Below are 14,433 nucleotides of genomic sequence, written 5' to 3'. Positions count from 1 at the left end.
GCAAAGATTGTCCTCTGTAGCTCATAAAAAAGGGCCATTTCTTAAATGATAAATAATTAAATCGTATTGCTTTATTACCTTCCTGCTTCCTCAAAGTTGCTTAAATATGCACCATTTGTCCACTATTTTTTTCAAAATTTTCTTGGGGGAAACCACCCAAACCCCCTGCAGGTTTTTCTGGCTCGCTAGTTACGCTTACTCGCAGCAGTGCAGTACAGCTAAAATTTTACGCCTCACCACTTTCAAATGTCACCAACCGCCACCACCAGAGTCCATCTCAGTTCCCAGGGTTAACCCTACTACACCCTTCTGTTGAGAACCACCACTTGGAGCTGAACTAGGGGGAACAGTTGCCTTAGGGGCAATGGTGGCTGGAGCTGTCTCCTTTTTGGTGCACTCACTTGCCCAGTGAGAATTTACTTTACAACCTTTGCACCATAGTTTTCTAGGACCTTCTTTCTTTTTGGATTGTTGGGAACCCCCACCATTAGAAGCTTTTTTGGAACCTTGAGAAGACCTCTGGTCTTTTGCTTTCTCCCCACCCTTTTGGTCTTGCTTCTTCTGGTCACCACCTTGGTTCTGTACCTTCTGCCTCACCCTGGTTCTGACCCATTTGTCTGCCCTCTTACCCAATTCTTGTGGAGAGGTCAAATCAAAGCCCACCAGGTGTTGATGAAATAACTGGTTCTGACAATTATTAAGAATCTGTTCTCTCATTATAAGGTTATACAATCCTGTATAGTCACTTACTTTACTGCCCAGCCTTCCAGAGCCTTAGCAGCACAATCTACTAAATCTGTCCAGTCCTAAGTCTGTGTCTTCTGGGTGTCTCTGAACAGCAACCTGTACTGCTCAGTGGTTAGGCCAAACCCATCTATCAGATCACTCTTCAGGACAGTGTAGTTGTCAGCATCCTCTTCTTTAACAGTGAGGAGCTTGTCTCTTTCTTTGTCTGCAAAGGAGAGCCACATGATTGCTGCCCACTGACTTTGGGGTACCTGCTGTACTTTGCAGGCCCTCTCCAAAGCAGTTATCCACTTGTGGATGTCATCCCCAAACTGATAGGGCGGGACAATCTTGTTCAGGTTTCTATGGACATGAGACCTTTGCCTACCACTAGGGTTGTTGCTGCCACCAGTGGGCTCTAGCCCACACAATTTTCTATCTCTTTCAAGAGCCAGGGTCTTTTTGGCCAGGTCAATTTCTTGCCTCCTGGTCCTAAGATTGATTTCTGTCATTCTTACTTCATGCTGTCTTCTCTGAGAGGATGTTCTCCTCCTGTGAGATGAGGCAGTTGACCCTATTGATGAACAAGAATGGTGAGATTCACCTGAGTTAGATCTCTGTCTTCTGGGTCCACCAGTATGCCTATCTGGGGTAATGAAGGATTGACCCTCAGGAGTGTTTCTCCCAGGTCTGGTTCTTCAACCACTTCCTGGTCTTCATCCTCATCCTCTTCAGAGTCCTGGTGGGGAGCCCCACTAGGATTCTTCTCTGATGATGGATGGACCCCCTCCCCACTACCTTGGGTACCTGGATCCGATGCTGTTGCTAAGTCATCTGCCACCAGTATATCTATCAGGTGTTGGGTGGTTGGACTCTGTCCTTGCCTTAATTTTCTTGTGACACATAATCCTCTCAAATCTTGGAACGAGAAGGTGTCATACTTAGATATCTGCAGTTGGCTGACATCTGGCAGAGAGGCACTAGCTCCTGCCCTTAAGGCCATGACTGGTGTGGTGTGTGCACTACCTACACTTCTACAACTAGAAGTTGTAGTCAGGGTGTGCTAAGACCTTACCACCTACAACTGCTACATTCAGTAGAACTTATGTATTAAAAGACTTGATTCATATGTACCTACAGGTACCTTGATGTGATTTTTCACATCATATATTCTCAAGATTATTTGGTAAAACAATGCAAGCTCTTATCCCACCGCTGCCACCAATATGAGAAGTTAGCCTGGCATATGATGTCCGCTAGTTCTAGTGGGCACCTTCCACCAGTCTAATCGACCCTTATTGATGGTGGTTGTAAAGTCAACCTTATAGAAAGCTATCCTAAGAGTAGCAGTGACAAGCAGTCTTCAGGCTAAGACTTGAGAGAGCGAAGTAAGCGTGTTGTTTTACTAATTATAATCCCTTGAGTATCAAATGAAAGCACACCACACAAGGTATATATCAAATATATATGTATTTATTCTAAACACAACCCCTCTACACTCTTTATGAGGTCAGAGGTAAAAGTACAATACAAGTTACTTAATTGGCATACGATAAGTTGCACAGTATACGTTTTGCCTAGGGGTCTCACAAACCATATACTAAAATAGTGGTATAAGAACCACGTGAGGATTAGAAAGCAGGCCTGGGGCCTGTGGAATCGCTGGGGCTACTCTAAACAACGAAAGGTTAGGATGCAGGAGGCCCACGGGAGATGCGTGCAGTGACTAAACACACCCCCGGGTTACCATTGACTTTCTATGGGAAACAAAGAAGTTCCAAATTTACAATTTAAGGACACTTCTAAATGAACTACGATGGAACCCTTTTGGACTTAGACACTAGGAGGGCCAATACCCTCGAGACTACCAGAGTACTCGTGTTACCTCACCCATGGAAGCCGGGTGCATGGGTGACTTTTGATGTCGGGTTTCGTCGTCGATTTCAATGGAGAGCTGCAAAGAAGTGCTGCATGCGTCCAGAGGAAAATGGCCGGGTGGATCCAAGGGTGGATCGAAGATCTGAAGAACCTGAAAGCAGAAGGGGCAGAGTCTGGGTCACTTGCCAGTGACCAGGATGGCGATGCAAAGCTGCCAGCCAATGCCGGGTGATTTCAGGAGAAAAGGTGAAGTTTATCTCTTCAGCTACGAGTTCCAGGAGGTGTCGACGACAACCAGGAGCTGGAGTGAAGCTGTGCCACAAAGGATCTAGTTGACTGTGGTGTCGGTATCCGGATTGGACCCAACGAACCTTGGCAAACGCAACCCATGCAGGTTGTCGAGATTGGCTTCGGTGCGGACCAGCATGGTCTGTGGAACTTCTCTATTGGTGAGAAGTTGGAGCAAGCCTGGAGCAACCAGGAAAGCAAGTTATATTAAAAAGAAAGTCTTCGGGGGGGGGGTCACTAGCCAATGGACTAGGAACTGCAAAGACGCGTCAAGCTGAAATGCAAAAGCGGGGTCCACAGGACACTCGTGGAGTGGGGGCCTCTGAGCTTCGGTGCAAATGGTGCTTATGGCTAAGGCTTCAAGCACCCCAATGCACAACTTTAGGATACCTCAGGAAGTAGATGCAGATAGCAAAATGCAGGATGTCCAGGAGTTCCGGTCCCACTTCTCTCATGTCTGCCACGGATCTCAGCTTTGCTGTGAGCGAAGGTCGGGGTCAGAGATGTCTGGAAGTCTGTGTCTTCTGTCGCAGATTCTTTGGGATCCGGCGGGAGCCTCAAAAATGCATACCAGCAAAGTTGCTGTTGGTGCCTGTTTTAACAGAGTGGTCACTCCTTGACCACAAGGAAGATGTCTTTCGTCTTCCAGTCAAAATGGAATGTCGAAGGTCCAGGATTTATGTTTCAGAGTTATGTCCAGGGTAATCTAGAGTCTTAGGGACTGGATTCCTACACTTATACTAACTTTAGGGGCTGGACTACCTTTCTGGTCCCTCCTTTGGGTGGACCTGGGAAGGGGGTGGTTACACCCCTTTCCCTTTGTCCAGTTTCGCGCCAGAGCTGGGGCAGAGTGCCCCAGCAACCAGTTTGAACTGGGAAATGCATGGAGCAACTAGAGGGTCCCCAGGCAGTGTCTGGAAAGCATTCACTGAATGCAGCCCTCCCTGCCCCAATACACAAAACCCTGTCTGCACCTCCCTGGACAGGAAACCTATTGCCCAGACCTCCCCTGCCGGAGTTTCATCCAACAGCAGGAGGGCAGACTCATGTCTGTGGCAGCAGCATCCATTTTGTGATGCTGAGGCTCTGTTTAATTTTAACCAGGTTTACCAATAACTACATGTCTTCTCCCTCTAGAAGGGTGGAATGCTACCCCCGCTGCCAGAACTGGCAAGGGGGAGGGGGGGTAGTTTTCCAAAGTGTTTGACACCTTACACAACATGTTTTGATAAAGCCAAACCAAAGTTAGCATTAACCACGAGGATTATAATGCATTTAAGAGTATATGGTATGGCTATATCATAGAACAGCTATATGGAGATGGTTCCGAAAGCTGCAGATGGTCTCAGCTCCTGCTAGGGCACCCTCTCACATAGAACCAAGCAATCTGCCTCCAGGATTGTCAAGGCCTGCCATAGGAGTGACATAGGTGTATATGTGTCTATATGTATACATAGATATGGGTATACTATCTCTAAGTAAGGGGTGATTACACCACCTTACCCAGGCTGTGTGAACAGACCTGTGGTGTCAGTTTGGAAGGCAAACCAGGGGTGGCACAATACATGCTGAAGCCCCTTGTAGGCCTAGGGTGCACATATGCCCTGAGTACCTAGGGTACACTATACAGGGGCTCACATGGGTGACCCAGTAACCAATCTGGTATGTTCCTAAAGTACATGGTATCAATTTAAAAAGAGAACAGCTAGGCGGAGGGCCTGATTAGCAGGGCCACAGCCAGAGTAAAGACGAAAAAACAGAGAATCACAGAAAAAAGTGGGGGTAACCATAGGAAGCAGACCCTACTCTCCTACATGCTGCGTAGCTAAATACATATAAGGTTGCAAGGGCGAGACCAATTGTATTGCAAATGCTTGTTCTTTACATAGTCGTGCTGATAAAATATCCTATGGCATTTTCATCATTGTACAATTTTATTGTAATCATTTCTCACATCACTGTTTTCCGCAGACATGCACATTGTCTCTGGAATTGAAATACATCGGATGAGATAATCATCCCTCAACCATGATTACTGCCATTGAAATGGGGCATATATTCAGATTTTGGCACTTGTTGCACCCAAAATAAGTATGAACCACTTTTTTCAGTCATTTTCGCCCATGTGAATTTATGTCGCGGATTCTCAAAATTGTGTGGTAACAAGATTACATCCCATGTCGCAAGTAATTGAGCTGATGGTAATTGGGACCTTAATGTTGTCTTTATTAGGAATTTAAAGAATCTGATGGCACCTCAGAAGTTACTAAGTTTCAAACTAATAAATCTTGAGAAAATCTAAAAGATTGATTGTTCATTATTTCTTTTGTTAATATGAGAATGGGGGTAGACGTTGTTTGGTTAAGAAGAAATTTCAATATTTTTTCATGTAAAGGAAAAAAAAAACCTGACTAGACGTGTGTCAATCTTTCTTTAGTTTTCTACCACTGTGCATACCTGGTATTTATTCAGTGTAGCAAGGCTCCCTCCATCAGAAAAGATCAATCCAGAAATAGGCAAGTATTTTATTAGTGGTTGAGATGAAATTAGGGTAGACATTTCAATATTTTTCTTGTTTTGTAGTATCGGATGTAGATTTGCATAATCTACATTAAATCTATGTATATCAAAGCATGGCATGGAGTGACGACATAGGGTGTGCACTTCTTAATTTCACTTGCAAGTAGAACGTGGGATGGGCAGAAGCAAGGGAGTATTTTCTTGTTTCTCTACATCCAGCACTTTCAGTCAGTGAGGAAGGTCCCCTACAGCCAGGGGAAATTCCAGATCTATCAGTTCCAGGTAAGAGCTTAAACAGACCCCCACTGTGGTGGCTGCTGGTGCTTGCCTTGAGTTCATCTTGTACCAACCTAGCTGCCAAAGTGAGAAGTTGGACTTTACGTGTTATTAACTAGGTGCTTGGCTCTTCCCTGGCACAAAAACATAAACACCACCATTTTCCATTGCTAGCTGGCTCACTCTTCTGATGAGTTGGTTAATAATAGAAATATTGTCTATCAGTATAGGTCTGCCCCTGTTAGTACATGACTGAAGGAGGCGTATGCCCTTAGGTTTAATCACTTGCCTTCTCACCCAAACAAACTTTACCAAGAGTTTTCTCTTTCTTGTCGGTATAACGTAATTTTGAGTTAATGGCAACATAGTTGTATTTTGTAGTAGGTATGCAGCTACAATGGCCCATTGGACTAATTTTACAGAAATCCACCTTTCACAGCAGTTTTTTAAAAAGTTTTTATTTTTATTTTTTATTTCTGATGTTTTATTGCACAGTATCATGATAAATTAATGTGTGGGATTCCACAAACTGAGTTAATGTATAATTATTCTTTACTGAGGGCTGATTTAGCATTTCAAAGACGGTACTCTATTTGACAGAGTGTAAGTGGATTCTCTTTGAATGGAGAAGAGTAGCCTGGCGTCCATTAGTCTCCTCTGAATGGCCAGGAATAAGAGATTTTCCCCTATTGTCTTCAGCAAGGGAGAGAGTAATATTGCTTTCAGTAGCTGGCTTACAAGAATGGAGGGAATCCAATATTCGTTAAATTCCTAATTTGGCCCCTTCGATTGAGAGCTTGCACAGTCCCTCTCTCTTTCACACACACTGGAGTATAAGGCTATCGAAGATTGCTAGCTGGCTCTTGTGTGCCACTGAATCTGATCAGCTTCAAGGGTCAGATTTCCTGGGTACTCGCCAACAGTGCGGAGAGGCATCACATTCTTATACACCGTCCACATCAGATTGTCATATCCAATATTCATGTTCCCAAATTCATCATAGTAGATGGTGCTGTTTCTGATGGTGAAGTTTATGGTCTTTAATTCTTTCAGCAGCTCGTCTCCAGCCTGGATGCTACCCACCGTCCTCTAGAAGCGCAGTTCACTACAATCTCTATCCTTCGCTAGCCACAGAGGCAAGGCTGGCTGTGGCAGAACTTCAAGAGACCCTATCCGGGGAACCAATAATTTTCGGTGAGATTCTGTCGACTGGACAGCACCTTCCGGGGTTTTCTTCCGAGAGTCTGTCGGCGTCTCCAGAGTATTCACTTGTAGGTCAGTCTGTTCCCGAATACGCTTCAATTCATCTTAAAAGCTCGGGAACGCTTATTATCTGGGGCCTGTGACTGGAAATGCTGGTGCTTCAGGGCTGTGAACAGCTTGAAGCTTGGTATCCTCTGAAGAGCTTCATTCAGCTGGTGCATCTGACTCAGATGCTCCTGGGCAGCACCTTCTGGGATTTTCTTGCCAGAGTATATCGGTGTGTCCAGAGTATTTGCTTGTAGGCCAGTCTGTTCGCGAATAAGCTGCAAAACAGCTTTAAAAGCTCGGAAACACTTATTATCTGGGGCCTGTGACTGGAAATGCTGGTGCTTCAGGGCCTTGAACAGCTTGAAGCTTGGTATCCTCTGAAGAGCTTCATTCATCCGGAGCATCAGATTCAGCTGCTCCTGCACACTAAGCAGCTGAGAGTGGAGCTCTTTATGTGCATTCCTAAGAACCATACTTTCTTCCATTAGTTTCAATATCATAGCCAGCAGCATGCCCACATGCTCCTCATTCTCCCGCTGCAGCTGTGCATATTTCTGGTTGTGGCTCTCCAACGCTTGCCGGTTTTCAGCTTTAGAGAGTTAATATTGCTCATGCAAGTCCAGGAGCTGCTTCTTCACTTCTTCATGCTGGTTCTTCAGGATCTTGTGGTGAGAGGGGAGGGCGATGAAGTGGTTCATGGCGTCTTCCTTCTCTTTGCTCAGGCCTTCTTGAGCTTCTGATTTAAATACTTCAAAATCGTCCTTGGTCTTTTTGTGCTCTGCACGCTCCTTCTGGAGGGACTGCTCCAGCCTGGCCGCTGCTTATACATCACTTCCAGCTGCGCAAAGAGCGTCTCCTGCTGCGGCTTGAACTCCAGGAGCAGGTTCACAGAGCGCTGCACTTTCTCCTGTAAGTGCTTGAACAGGTAGAGCACGGACTTCAGGCACATCAAGGTCAGCAAGCAGACGCCTATCAGCAGAATACTCTTCTGCCTGCGAAATCCACAGGCCCCGGGTCCCATGCCCAGAGTTTGGTTCCTCGCCAGCGAGGGCCGGGCCCTCAGACTCCCGTTATCATCTTGGCAGTAATGTCCGACTAATAGTCTTACCAGTCATACGCTTCCCTATATAACCCTGCTCAGCTTCATGAATTATGACGTTATTGTGAATTTACAGCGGCACACTGTTACGTCAAAGCGCTTTGCGTCCCATACAGGTATCAACCCCGATGTCTACTTTAAATATGTCCGCACCCAGGACAGTGCAGCTTTGTCATCCCGTGTGTACATCACTGCACGTGCTGAGAGCCTTTCCTGTTTTTTAAAATTTCTAATTTGTCACAGCTCAGGCGTCTTGTAAAGCAGGTATGCTGAAGGGGGGGTGGGGGGCACGCAGTAGGCTCTGGATTAGACCATACTTCATTCAGTTCCTTTAAATCATTGGTGGAAATCCACCAACTAGTGTTCCAGATAACCCTGTAGTAGCAATCATAAAAATAATAAATGTAAGAATCTTCGACGCTCCAAGTGCATACTTCTGTGTAACAAAGATTATTCAGAAATTCCCTTTCAGATTATTACTGGTCAATCCGAATATTCTAAAGCTACAAGTAGCAGGTTAGATCCTCTCCTATAAACGGTGCCCTGTTCTACTCTATTTATATTGCTTCTGTGAGCATCATTTTTATTCCTCCCATGGGCCCAGGCAGCTCAGTTGGTCCCTCGCCGACACTGTCCACTCCCTGTTGCACATGGGCCGTCCTCACAGGCTCAGCGGAAGGGGCTCTGAAGGGCCAGTACGCACAGGAAAGGCTCTCAAAAACAATAATCGGGCAACCCAATATTCCCAAAGAACTGGGTATAATCAATAACACAACAAAAAATGTTCCTTAAGGAAACACTTCACGTTTTTTAAAATAATATCAGAGAATATCAGAATTGATGAGCCTATGTATTCATTTTATTCATAGACCTTTAACAGAAAGAGGCAGAAGGTAAGATAGATGTACTATTGTGTATGATGTAGAATACCAGGTTCTTGTTGTTAAATTAGTTGTTTATGATTGACTGTGGTTTCTTTTTAGGACAAGACCGTTAAGGTTTCAGTTACCGGTCGTTGTTTTGAGTATTTAGGCTTATATACAGATTCAAGTTGCGTGTGCATGTCACAACTATGTAACGTGCTGCACGATTTATGGAATTTGAACAGAGGTGTATAGGTGTTCATACACGTTTTTGCACACTTGGGAGTTGAAGGTGTTTGGCAGTTGTGTAAATATACACTGTAAATATACACTTTAGATCACCTTGTTTGGTGAGGGCAGACAATACATATTTATGTACTCAAGGGATTGTTTATAAATATGTTGCTGATCATGTATATGTTGTTTTATGCTAGATTCATGGTGCAACACATGTCTTGATGATGGTCTCGTAGAATAACAGTGTGTGAGAACGAAACGTCGACGCTATGACACTTTTTTATGTATAACATTACCAATCAATGTATTGTAAATATTTATATAAGTGTTGAATAATGTATATATGGCAAATGTGTAAATATTGTCCATATACTTTTGAAAAAGTGTCAGAAACCACTGCACATGAGCCAAGATGGCGGAGTGAGGGTCTGCGGTAGCGGCTCGTCCGAGAGGCTCTGAGCTTCTCCTTCCCTTCCCTTTCTTTACACGGGGCGGATGCTTGCGTAAGGCAATACTCTACGCTTCGAGACGCGGTGATACTGTTACATTTCAAGAGATACAATGAAACGCCGCTGAAAAGCGAATAGGAAGCCCGCTACTTTGGCTCACTGGCAGCGGCGGCAGCTGCGGATAGTTTCAAAAGCCGGAGAAGCAAAACTGGAAACAAAGTCTTGATAACCTCGTCATCTGCTTACCTCGAGGCACTTCCACCGAGCAGACGAGGTTTCAGATTTGAGACGTACTGCAGCACGACCGGACATCGATGTTCAGCTTTTCCGATCCGGTAAGACTTCTCCGACGGGTGTTCCGTGTCTGGATCAGCGGCTCGGGGCTCAATTGGATTGGCCTGAGCCTCAGGGCTGCTACCACCAGCGGCTGGCGGTGGCGGAGCAGGATGTCTCCCAAGGGTCCGAATCTTCCTCGAGCCACCAGGAGTAATAAACAAGCTACCTCGACGACTCCGGCAGCAGTTCCTGTTGCAGCGCCTGCTGCAAGTATACCAGCACAGATTACTGAGGAGTCGGCTGTAGTAACCCACAATGCTGAGGAGACTGGGTCTACCCATGACTGCAATGGTGGAGAGAAGGAAGGGGCAAGAGACACAGAGATACTACCGGCACAGCCAACACCCACAGCTGCTGGAAAACAAAACCGGACTGGAGATCAGGCACAAAGCAAAGGCAAACAGGTACAGAAACCGCCTATAGTGGGTAAAGACATTAAAAACCTACAGACTAAATCTATTAAGGTCGGGGATAAACTAACAGCTAAAACGGGCTTCTTAGCTGAAGGAAATGGAGGTGGTCCGGGCTCAAATGTCATTAATTCGATGAAAGAGTGCACCCCATCTACTTCCCCTCTAAATATTGCTCAAGAAGGGCGCCCCCTTACATCTAAGGTCTTCGATATCCCGACATTACAAGGGGGAGCGCGGCCAGGGCCGTCGACCTCAGGTAAGGGGAATGATTCGGACATTAATATACCATCAGCACAAGATGTAGATAGTAGCACTGTTCCCCTACCCCTGATTGAATCAGAAGAGGGCATATCGGCCAGAACCGAGGAGAATATTCCCCCAGTTAAACAATCAACGACCTTCACGCATTTGGAGGAAATAGATGGAATAGATGATATCAACATTGATACGGATATCGATTTGGACTCCTACGAAGATTATGAGGCAGAATCCGATGAAACCAGGGATCCTAAAGCCAACAGCTCTAATCTTCGGGTGGGGGGGGGGGGGGGGGGGGGGGGGGGGGGATTTGTAAGGCCAAAAATAAGCAGAAAGCCAAAAAAGGGGGTAAGGTTTGTAAAACTCCAACAAGAATTAAAAGCAACAATAAGCTAGCGCAAACGCAAAAAAAACCCTTACAAGTCAAGAGCCCGCTGAGAAAATGGATAGAGGCAAAGGGCCTAGTTAAAACCATGGCGCTAAGACTCTCAGGGGGAGCCCCTCGGACCCTATGGCCTTAGATCCCTCCTCAACTGAAACAACCCCCACAAGTATTTCATCTAGCAATATTAGTTCACAGTCAGCGGAGCAGACCTCAGAACTGACTCCAAAGGGACATGGGGATCCTACCACCTCTAACACATCTGTGATGACACCAGCAGTAGTAGGAGGCATGGTTAATAATGACACATCGCCCTCTATTAGTGGGCATCAGATACCAGCCACCGAGTCAAGAAATGCACCGTCTTCTAAGATGACTTTTGAAGGCTCTGATTCTGAAGCATCACCAGGTCCAACCTCGGGGATTGCAATGACTAATCAATCACTGCTAGATGAAATAGTACAAATACTAAGTAACCAACGAGCGGAGGCACAAGAATACTACCTTCAATTGAGGGAAGACAATAATAAGATGCAATCTTCTCTCTCTGAACTTACGGCTAAAATTGGTGGTATATCACAAGAAACAATAGAGCTTCAGCAACGGGTCGCGGAGATGCAAGAGACTACCACTAAAATGGCTGCATCATCCGAGAAACATGATGATCAGATCTCTGGGCTTCTAAAGAAAGTTGAAGATTTGAGAGAACAGACAAAGACGCTCTAATTTGAGACTATTTGGGATCCCAGAAAAAACGGAGGGATCAGATCCAAGGGCCTATATTGTCGGTATACTCCAGAAGGCCCTACCTGACTTGGCCGATTGGGACTGGGACTCACAGATACAACGGGCCCATCGTTTGCCACTATTTCAGAGAAACAAAGACTCACAGTTTCCCCGTCCATTTATAATTTATTTCGGGAACTTTCTTTTACGTCAGGCTGTTTGGCAGAGAGCACGTCCTAACTCACCAATCTTGGTTGGGGAGATGTCGCTTGTCACTCGCTCAGATTTAAGTAAGGAAACTATGGACAGGCGGTGGCATCTCCGAAAATTGATTGACCCCATTAAAGCTTGTGGCGCCCAGATATTTCTACAAGAGCCAGCACGTCTTAAAGTTATCAAGAATGGGCGCACACATTATCTTAACGATCTCAAGGAGGCCAAGCTTTTCTAGCCAATATAAAATCTGACAAAAGTTAAACTAGATTTATAGAAGAGTTATTTAGGGAATCTTTCTAGTCTTTCTAGTCCTTTTTGATGAAGCAATCAGAATCTGCGTAGGTTTATCATGGCTTACTATAGGGAAGGGGGGCGGGGAGCCCGTAGGGACGATCCTCTACACGAGCTGCCTCACCAACGGCAGCTGAAGGGTGGATCCTCCCCAGCTGGGGTAGGTACCAGGGGGGGTAAGGGGGTGGGGACCTTCTCCGCAGGTCATGTTGGGTGGGGGGTGGGCGAGGGGAGAACAGTAAAAATCAGTTCACAGGCTGACAAGGACTTGTTTGAAGATGGACTAGACATGGATGTTATGGTACTGAATCAGAAGTACATCAGACGCTGTATTATTTGTTTGTGGAATCAAGAATTTATAATGTTTTTGCCACCTTTTCTGCTTTTTAATATATACAACTACAAACGACTAATTGGCATTTGGGAGCTGGGACCGATGTATCTGTTAATTTTTAATGCATGAAATAAAATGCTTAGCCTGGAATATAGCGGGGCTGAATAGTAAAGGCAAAAGATCCTTGGTCTCCGAAGAGCTGAAATTATATAAGCCACATTTTTGTCTACTATCAGAAACACATCTTATTTGGAAAGATAGGAAATTACTTAATCAACTAGGATATGAAATCATGGTCTGCTCTTCTGCCGGTACGTCAGTAAGAGGGGTGGCTATACTTAAAGACCGGCAAGTTAGGTCAGAAGTGATGCCGACTGCTCATGATAAAGATGGTAGATGGGCAATAGTCCAGCTTAAGTATGAAAATAATACATTTGTACTATGTGTGGTATATGGATCAAACATAGACGAACCAAGGGTCTTTGATCAATTGAACATTAAACTGTTGGACTGGGCAGGGGAACTTATAATTATGGGCGATTTTAATTGCATTATGGATTATAAATTGAATACAACCAGACCAAATAGCCACCAACGGATGCATAAGACGAGGGCAGCTATATTAGATATCTGCCGCTTACATAACATCAAAGACGCCTGGCGACAACTTTACTCAAAACGACCTGGGTATACCTATTATTCGGCACCCCACAAACTATGCTCCAGATTGGACATGGCCTTAGTCAGCGATAATATATTAAAGACTTGCTCTATGACCCTCTGCCCTCGTATTTCATCTGATCACAATGCCATAATCATATCATTTTCCATACCAGATAGTGTAACTCCTTTTAGAATGTTTTCCTTTCCCAGATATCTTATTTCAGATCAATCTTATATTTCGCAGCTGAAAGCCCATCTTGCTGAATTTATTAGCATCAACAAGAACTCGGCCTCATGTCATATAATATGGGATGCTTGCAAGGCAAGTATCAGGGGCTTTACACAGGCCTATGTGCTTAGGCAAAATGCAGAACTTAAACAAAGTCAAGAGCGGGTAACACTGCAAATAGTTAACCAAGAAGAACAATTAGCTCTAGCACTACGACATAATCTACCAACTTGTATGGATATTAATCGTAAACTTAGTAAATTAAAAAATGATGCAAAGAAAGATCTCTACCGGAAATACAGTGCCAACATTCACAAATATAAAATAGCACAATACGAGGGAGGGGAAGAAATTGGCCGTATTCTGGCTTATAGAGTGGCGGAAGCTAGAGCAGGCTCTTTAATTTCCAACATCCGGGGTCAGATAACAATATATATAATAATCCACAGGAAGTGTTAGAGCAATTTGCTAGCTTCTACAAAACTCTATATACCCCAGAAAATCAACCGGATTCTGACCTTATACGGGATTATATTGATAAATATACACCGAGGTCTGTTGATAGGCCAGATCTGAGCTTTTTGTCTGACGATTTAACAATGATAGAGTTACACCAGGCTATCAATTCCTTGCCCGGGGGCAAAGCAGCAGGGGAAGATACCATCCCGTTAGAGTTATACAAGGCCTGTTTGCCTGAACTAGACTTACTACTATTAGAAGTTATGCAGTCAGTAGGAACGAACGGAAATGCACCTAAATCATGGAATAAGGCGAAAATAATTTTTTTAAAAAAAAAGGATAAACCAAAGGAAGAGAGGGGGTCATACCGACCAATCTCATTGATTAATACTGACGCTAAACTTTTTGCTAAAATACTTGCACTTAGACTGGCACCTATTATGCCCCAACTAGTTAACACACAAAAGCACGGCTTTATTTTTGGGAGAGATACTACCTCACATGTAAACATGGCTATTGCGGCTTTTGACGTCGCAGAG

General features: G+C 44.7%; 1 pseudogene; it reads right to left on the bottom strand.

The window, feature by feature from the left end:
- Nucleotides 1–6,986: 6,986 nt before the first annotated feature.
- Nucleotides 6,987–7,960, bottom strand: LOC147692662 (Golgi integral membrane protein 4-like; annotated as a pseudogene).
- Between the last annotated feature and the right edge of the window lie 6,473 nt (nucleotides 7,961–14,433).

The sequence above is a fragment of the Lissotriton vulgaris genome, chromosome 9, assembly GCF_964263255.1.
Source record: "Lissotriton vulgaris chromosome 9, aLisVul1.2, whole genome shotgun sequence".
NCBI lineage: Eukaryota > Metazoa > Chordata > Amphibia > Caudata > Salamandridae > Lissotriton > Lissotriton vulgaris.
This window is presented reverse-complemented; position numbering and strand designations above follow the sequence as displayed.